The sequence below is a fragment of the Accipiter gentilis genome, chromosome 14 (assembly GCF_929443795.1).
Source record: "Accipiter gentilis chromosome 14, bAccGen1.1, whole genome shotgun sequence".
Lineage (NCBI taxonomy): Eukaryota > Metazoa > Chordata > Aves > Accipitriformes > Accipitridae > Astur > Astur gentilis.
In genome coordinates, this window is record NC_064893.1 from 14363535 (window position 1) to 14371222 (window position 7688).

Here is a 7688-nt window from a genome sequence, read left to right on the forward strand (position 1 = left end):
TGAAAGCCCTGAACGCTCTGTAGGCAGAAGACTGATTACATACACATGTAGGATTCCTACCCTTTCTGGAACTGGAGCATCCAGATTGACATGACTAAGACTTCTCTTTGAAGTGTCACTATGAGGAAATTGGGCCTTTCTTCCTCCTTCAACCACTTCATCATGGCTTGAATTAAATTTTAACTATGTTTAATCTCTATTGCTTACATAACATATAGGCTGAAATCTCCCTTTGCAATTTTTAGAACAACCAAAAGCCAAGGCATCAAGAACTACAGGCAAAATACCACTCCTAGGTTATTTTATTGTATCTTGTTACTGTGAGTGAGATGTTACTATAGATTTTCAGAACACGGTGTAAAGCTCCACACACATATGAGCAACAAGCATTTAAGACTTTAAACTGAGACTCAGGACTCTCCTATGATATTCAAGAACTTGTAAAAACTTTAAGTAATCGTGTGCTATTTAATGGACAGAGATAAATATCATGCTATTATAAAATCTTATAGCTACAAGAACAGTGTTTCAGGCTGAGAAGGTTATATTTTCCGGAGTACAGATGTCAGGATGACACCTAGAAAGACAAATAAGCATAAAGAAGCATTTGGAAACAAAACATTTGGAAGGATTTGGGAGCAAAACCTAGCTTGTTTCCACTCAAAAATAAATGAGAGTTTCATCACAACAGACATGAGACAATGGCTCAGACAGAACAAATTATAAATATACAAAATATATGGATTTCCAGAACAATTGGATCTTGTTTCTGTAAAACACTTATGCACGAGTGGACGCATTGAGTTTCCTGGGACTGCTCATGTGTAAAGTTATTAGTTAGAGTCTGTAAGTTTCCAGCCATGTGCAGGGACATGTGCAAACCTGTAAAACTGGAACTTCAAAAATTATAAATTCTTCTGAAGAGTGACGGTTTCTTTTCTATGGACTGGATAATACTTAGCAAGCATTTGGTCATTTCTGTTATAAGTAATAATAAGCTGTATATGTAAAGCTGTAAAACAGAGGCTGAGAAAAGATTAGACAATTCATAATCATTAGACTGGCAGTTTTTAAAGTTTTTCCTCTTCCCCCTCGTGAAGGCACATTCTTGGCCTTGCATGCACTCCCAACAATTTGTGAATTATTTATGTGGCTATTTTCAACCTGTGTAGCATTGACACATAGGGCTTATGGCAGCAGGGGAGAAAGAAATGCTGGGGGCAGCGCTGGGAGGTATACTGCCAGGAGGCAATGGCTACACCAGAGCTGCAAGCAGGGAGAAGCTGCCTTGCTAATTCCAAGCATTTTCACCACTGTGCTCCCCCTACCCTATTCCTACCCAGACACTTCTGCCATAATCCCACTTGTGCCTCAGATGCCACTGGAAGAAGGCTGCGGTGCTGGGTGAAGAAAGGCTTGGAACTAGAAGTGCTGCTCTGCTCTGCCCTTGCCATTTCCTCATGCCATGTCCCAGGAGCTGGGGAGGCACACAGAGACAAACAAACAGCACTGTAGTGGTTAGTGGAAGAGCAATCCTTTCTGTAAGAAAAAGCTGGGTATTCACTTACATATCTTAATTCTTCCCATGCGTGTCCTTTCTTGCTCTCACTCCCTAAATTTTGTTCAAACAGAAAAAAGGGAATTCGGCTTCATGTCTGGGATATCTGGACAGCTATCAACCTGACTGGATATGCAGATCAAATGATGGCTGTCCTGATAACTGGCCAGCACGCACACACAGATCAACTGCACTTCAACTGAATATAAATCTGAGGTATCTGGAGCATGTCACACTTACTGCACAGGTGCCAGTTATCTGAGTATATGCCAGGAGATGCCTGTATCTGCATTTATGCCTGTGTTGTCCTGAGCTGAAATTACAGACGCTGGCACAAACTTTATCCAAGATAAGATAAAACACTTTTAAAATATCTGACAGAGTCCTTATAATGTAAGTCAGCAACCTATCAGGTTTCAGAAGAACTTTTCCTTTGAGCATGAAAAATTCTGGCTACCATCAAGTCGCTTGTTTTATTTCCTAAGTTTTTAATCCTGAACAGAGAAAAATTTAGACTATAGGAAGGAGTAATCTTTCCAATGACAGTAAATTTTACATTGATGAGTTCATCACTGCTACCTGGAGCTGGAAGGGATGATACCCTTATAGGCAATGCCTCAATTTAGCTTGTATATTATAGAGAATGAAACAGGCATCTTTTCAGACTGCACTTGGGCAGTTCTTAGATGGGCGAGAAGATACTCCATTCCCTCTGTAAGCTGTGCCCTTCCCTAAACAAATCCTTCCTGACACTGCCCCCAACACTGGGGTTTGGCAGTATCTTGAGATAGCAAGTTCTGTGGACTAATTATACGCTATTGTAAAAAGAGCTAAGAAAAAGGGTTGCATTAATTTTAACTTGTCCTCTTAGTTTAATTAAATATCACTTTGTTCTCTATGAGAGATCCTTTAGGACTTACAATTTCTACGGTTATGGGACCCAGAACTCTAGGGCAGCAGGGACTGTGCCAGGATGTAATGCACGAATAAGCCCCAATTCTGCAGACAGTTACACCCCTACCTCATTTCATACATGTCTGTAAAGCACAATGGGCTAAGTTGCTCAGTCTACAGGTAAGCATTGTGGAGAATGGTCTCTGCTCCAAGAGCTTATAACCTCAAAAGAAAGTCAAGCAAGTAACAGAAAACAAGGAAACATTTAGAGCAAGGAACACTATTTCAGGTCTCAGTGTCACTTTGTCATATATTACCCTATCAGTCTCTGTGTAGGAACTGAATGCAATTTCTTTCATGTGGGCAGACTGCTATGTCCCTTAATGTTAATGGGGCATCACATGAATAAAGAATGCTATGGAGGAAAGCAGAAGTTGGATCACAGCACTGATCTCCTTAGTAGCCTCTTGTGGGCAGTAAGGTCAAAGGCTTTTTGAAAGTTAAAAATCAATTATATTAGTAGATTTTCTTTTATTCACTGCCCTGTGAAAGAGATCTTCCTTTGTAGCAATGATGATTTGTCTCCGATTTTTCTTGGTAGTGTCTTAGAATTATCTGAAATTTAAAAAGACAAGGAATTTGCTACATGGAAACAGTATTTTTTACAAAGACAAATGCTCTTCTAAGAAAAAATCATGATAGTACCTGGTTTTGCGAGATTTCCCATGGCCATTTTAGCAATTTGTTTTAAATTAAAGATTTGAAATAGTGTTTCTGCAGCATTCTGCAACAAAACAATTTATAGACATTTTAACAATGGTTTTGATAATTCTCATAATGTTTAAAATGGATGAGAAATTATTGAAAAAATAGGTCTCATTTGAACCCATGCTTAGGAAGAATTAATAGCACACAAAAAAATTTCCACCTAAAACTCCATGCTAAATCTGTTAGCAGAAAGCCATTCTATACAACCATAGTCCATGTCTGAGATCAAATCAGAGATCTGATCTGAGACCATGTAACACAGCAGTCTAGCTCTTTTATACTGCTGTTTTACAGGATAAAGAAGGGTCCCTTCAAGTCCTGCCCTAGAAAGCTACTGCTCACCTAAAACTTTTCTATCCCTGCAGCTGTTGAACCAGCTTATTTACTGTTTGATTTTCCTTGAAACAATGACACCAAGAAATTCTCTTACCTGTATGTCTCTTTTGAAGCACCTCACATTAAGAGGATAAATTTATGGGTAACTGCTACTCCTCTTCAGTCTTGAAGCTATAATCAGGGCAAAAATATTTGCAGGTGAATCACATTTTCATTTAACCATTTTAAGAAGTTATTCCTTAGACAAGTGTCACCAACTGGATTACCACTGCTAGTAACATTCCACCCAGTTATAAGTGTTTTCAGGATTTGTCAATAAAACCATCTTCATGCCCCTGTTAGCAGATATTGGCCTTGCAGGACTTTATTCCAGAAGTCAACTGTTGAAACTGCATAGCCCAGCTGAATCCATTAGAAGTCCACTTCCATGTTGCAGTCCATCCGCCAGCCACCTATTGCAGACTAGTGGGGCCTTAAACTGTCATGTTCTTTACAGGTGATTTGCAAGTGAAAGCGAGTAGTTCTGTATTTCCCTCTCAACCCGCTCCATTTGAATTCTCCGGTAGCTAGAAAGGAGAAAGCTTATTAGCTTGCTTATCAGCAGACTTGTAAGGTCTCTCTCTCTTAATAGCCCCTTGGTTCTTGAAAACTTGAGTATTGTTTTATCCGAGACTGCTACCCCTTCTGAATTTTGATGGAAATTGGCTACTGGACTCAAAGGTTAGGGGGATGATCAACTGGTACATACAGAAAACATCAGCGTGTAAGTCCTGACAAACAACTGAGAAGCTCATTATTATATTTAAATATATATGCATTTCAGCTTGTTTGCTTACAGAAATATCAGGACTGACAAATTGTACACCTCTTGTTGAACGACATGCAGTCAAACCTGTTTGTCGGTGTTGCTAATGTGGCAACAAAAAGAATTCCAGAACCATTTTTCCTCACGGAAATCCATTATGGAAATTCCTACAGTACTGTTGGGAGTTAGCAATATTTCTAGTACTGAAGGACAATAAACACCTCCAGAGTGAGAAAGCCATGTGAACATGACCTTTCCCTTAGTTTTCTTAAGGAATAAATCTCGCTGGCTTCATCTATACAACTGGAGGGAACACAAACAGCACAAACCCACTCTTTCCTCCTTGTACATCAAGTTTTCCGGATCATTAAATGAAATGTAAATTCTGTGATTCAGAACAGAAAATCCTGTCAGCGGCTGAAATACTGATTTTCTCAAAGCCATGTGTTCTGAAGAAGGAATGTGGAAATCCTTGTCATCATTTCATGGTAAGGCAGAGTTTTTACAATTCTTGGAGAAAACTGATGTGTCCGAGTTTACAGATTCTCAAGTTCTTTCTGGTTGTCATCCCACATGCAGGTCAGTAATTTCACATGACCCCAACTATTAGTGTAAATAGCAGAAGAGGCCGAATTCGTTAGTTATAACTCAGCTTGTAACTGCTATGGTTTTACTTGGTGTTACAGCACCTAGGCTGAGCCCTGCTGGTTTGTGCAGAGGAATGAAAGAAGAAGGTGTTCCAGAGTTTTCAGAGTGTACAATCACTGTCCTATCAGAAAACAAATAAATAAAATAACATCAAGAAACAGAGAAGCTATTTTACTAGCAATAACTTGAGATTTTGAAATATTCCAACTTGATAAATGGGTATCAGCATAGATTAATCATACAATGTATGTTCTGTGCCTAACTAAGAACCTAGAGATGTAGTATCTTATAAGCTCTAGTTTTTCCCTTGGATAGTCTAATGGCTGTGTAAGAAGCCTCAACTCTCAAATCAGATACCTGTTTTAGACATTTCAAGAGTCAGAAGATGATCCCTCAGTCTTTCATAACATTTTAATGCACAAATTCTTTTATTTTAAAAGGTTAATAAACTTTTGGTATTCTTAAAGATTATTTGCCATGACTTTTCCTCTGAACTACAGACATGTCACACACAATACAAGTATGCAAAAAGATTACTATGGATTTGTCAAGGGATGTAAAGTCAGACAAGTATTAAGAACAACAACATCATTTCTTGCATGTTAAAATACCAAATGGTCTCTTGGTGTGATACTTTATGGTACTTCACAATTTATATTCATAAAATATTTTCTGGAATGTAAACGAATGTCAAACCATTTTTAGCAGGTTTTAAGTTTTAGTCCCAAAATGCGATCACTGCAAGTGTAATTCTGACCCCAAGGGCCTGTGCACACGGTACAGGGATCCACTCACAGAGCTGGCACAACACGCAGCTTCTAAAATGACACCACAGTAGAGATCCTATTGTTCTCAGGTTGTGACTCAGGAGATTTCTTGGTCATCCCAAGTCTGGAGTTTTGTATAGTAGCTAATTGGTGTGCTGTAGAAATACTATGTGTACGTAAACTGCCAAACTGTCAAACAATAAAATTGCAACCATCCTAAATGCAAAGGTTAAAACTTACCATTTGCCTTGATTTTTGTGTACTAATCCTTGCAAGTGCTCATCTAGCTGATCCATTTTGGTGTATCACCCTATGTACAAACATTTGCCTAGTGCTTGGAAATTCTATTCTTTCTTGGAAATTCCTGGGAATTCCAAGTTACAGGCCCTGGTAGTGACAGCACATTCAGAATTTCAAGTGCAAATAATTGTTCTTATATAACAAGGGAGGGAGCTGGGAAACCGATATGAGTACATCAAATACTGCATTTGAAGGTGCTGTCAAGTACTAGTTGTCCACATTTACAATTTGATAAGCCATCTCAAGGACAACAGGTGCTGTAGAAACACATAGGTCCCAGGCTCCATCTCAAACATGGTTTGCGAAGGAGTGGTTGTAGAGGAAAATAATTAGAAGTCAATAAACGTAAAAATTAATTATTTTCTCTGCTTTTGCAAATTCTCACATTAGCTGTTGTCTGTATCCAGGTTTTATTTAAAAGGAAGAACTGGGTCCTCAGTGCTAACGATATTCCTTCAGGCTCTTACCTTTCCCTTCAAAAGCTGGAGTTCCTTAGGAGCCTCTCTTTATTAGCAGACTTTTCCATGCTTCGCTCCTTGTTCATACTGCAGAGCTTAATGAAATGTCTGATTCTTTGGCATTAAAGGGACACTATCTACTTGAAAAATGAAACCTGTCTGAAACTGGTTATGCCTTCTGTAGTTAGACACAGAATTGAAGACTGAAGGACAGAGAAGGAAAGCACTGTTTCTTGGTTCTTTCCAAGAGACAATTTAATGTATTTTTGTTTATTATTGTTTTTACCAAGTTAACAAGGCCAATTTTTACTGCAGAGATCTTTAGCAGAAGTATCATGAATTGAACTTTTCCCTTATTCATTGTCATTTTATCCATCAACCTCAAAGGTTATCCTTTAAAGGATTTTTTTTTTTTTCAGCAGCTGAAAAACACATAATATGATTATAAGTTACAATGCTACCTGGGACTCCGGAAACTTGTTTTGTGATTTTAGACAGGTCTACTTGTGCAACATAAGGTCAATCTCTGCTTATGCCTCCATTCTGGTTATAAAATAGTATTTCCTGACCTCACAAGAATATTGGGGATAAATACACTGAGGTGTTCACACACAATGGTGATGAAAGCAGGTAATAAAAGTTTTAATTCCGTTGCTAAAAAGCATTTAACTTTTTCAGTCTTGAGACTCATCTTGCGGACAAACATCTTGACAGAAGACATGGGCGGACACCCCACATCCTGTACCACAGGCCTCCGTCTATGGCCAGAAACCCGGAGCCTGGCAAGACCGAGGACCTGAACTTCCACCGGCACGCTTCCCCCCCCCACACCACCCCGGTGCCAAGTACCATTTCAAAACGCCCGAGTCCTGCCGTGCCAGCACGGTTTTTCCCTCCCTTTCTTCACCACACCCTCCGCAAAAGGCCGGAGGAGCTCCGCGCGTCCCTGAGGGAGAGCCCCCTCGCCTCACCGCCCGCCTGCCGCACCAGCCGCCGCCACTGCCTCACAGCCGCCCCCTCCCCCGCCCGCAGGCGGGAGGGCAGCGCGCGTGCGCCCTGCGCCGCGCCTCTCCCTTCCGGCCCCTCCCTGCCCGGCCCGGCCCGTGGGCGCCCCCCAGCGGCCCGCGCGGGGAGCGGCGGAGGAAGGAGGGACG

The 7688-nt window shown here is 40.4% G+C and overlaps 1 long non-coding RNA gene across 1 annotated transcript; it reads right to left on the reverse strand.

Moving 5' to 3' along the window:
- Positions 1 to 409: 409 nt before the first annotated feature.
- Positions 410 to 3707, reverse strand: LOC126045444 (uncharacterized). Its single transcript, XR_007508083.1, has 3 exons — positions 3651 to 3707; positions 3158 to 3236; positions 410 to 3067 (listed from the first exon to the last, which is right to left on the reverse strand). It is a non-coding gene; the product is annotated as an uncharacterized LOC126045444 (long non-coding RNA).
- Positions 3708 to 7688: the final 3981 nt, after the last annotated feature.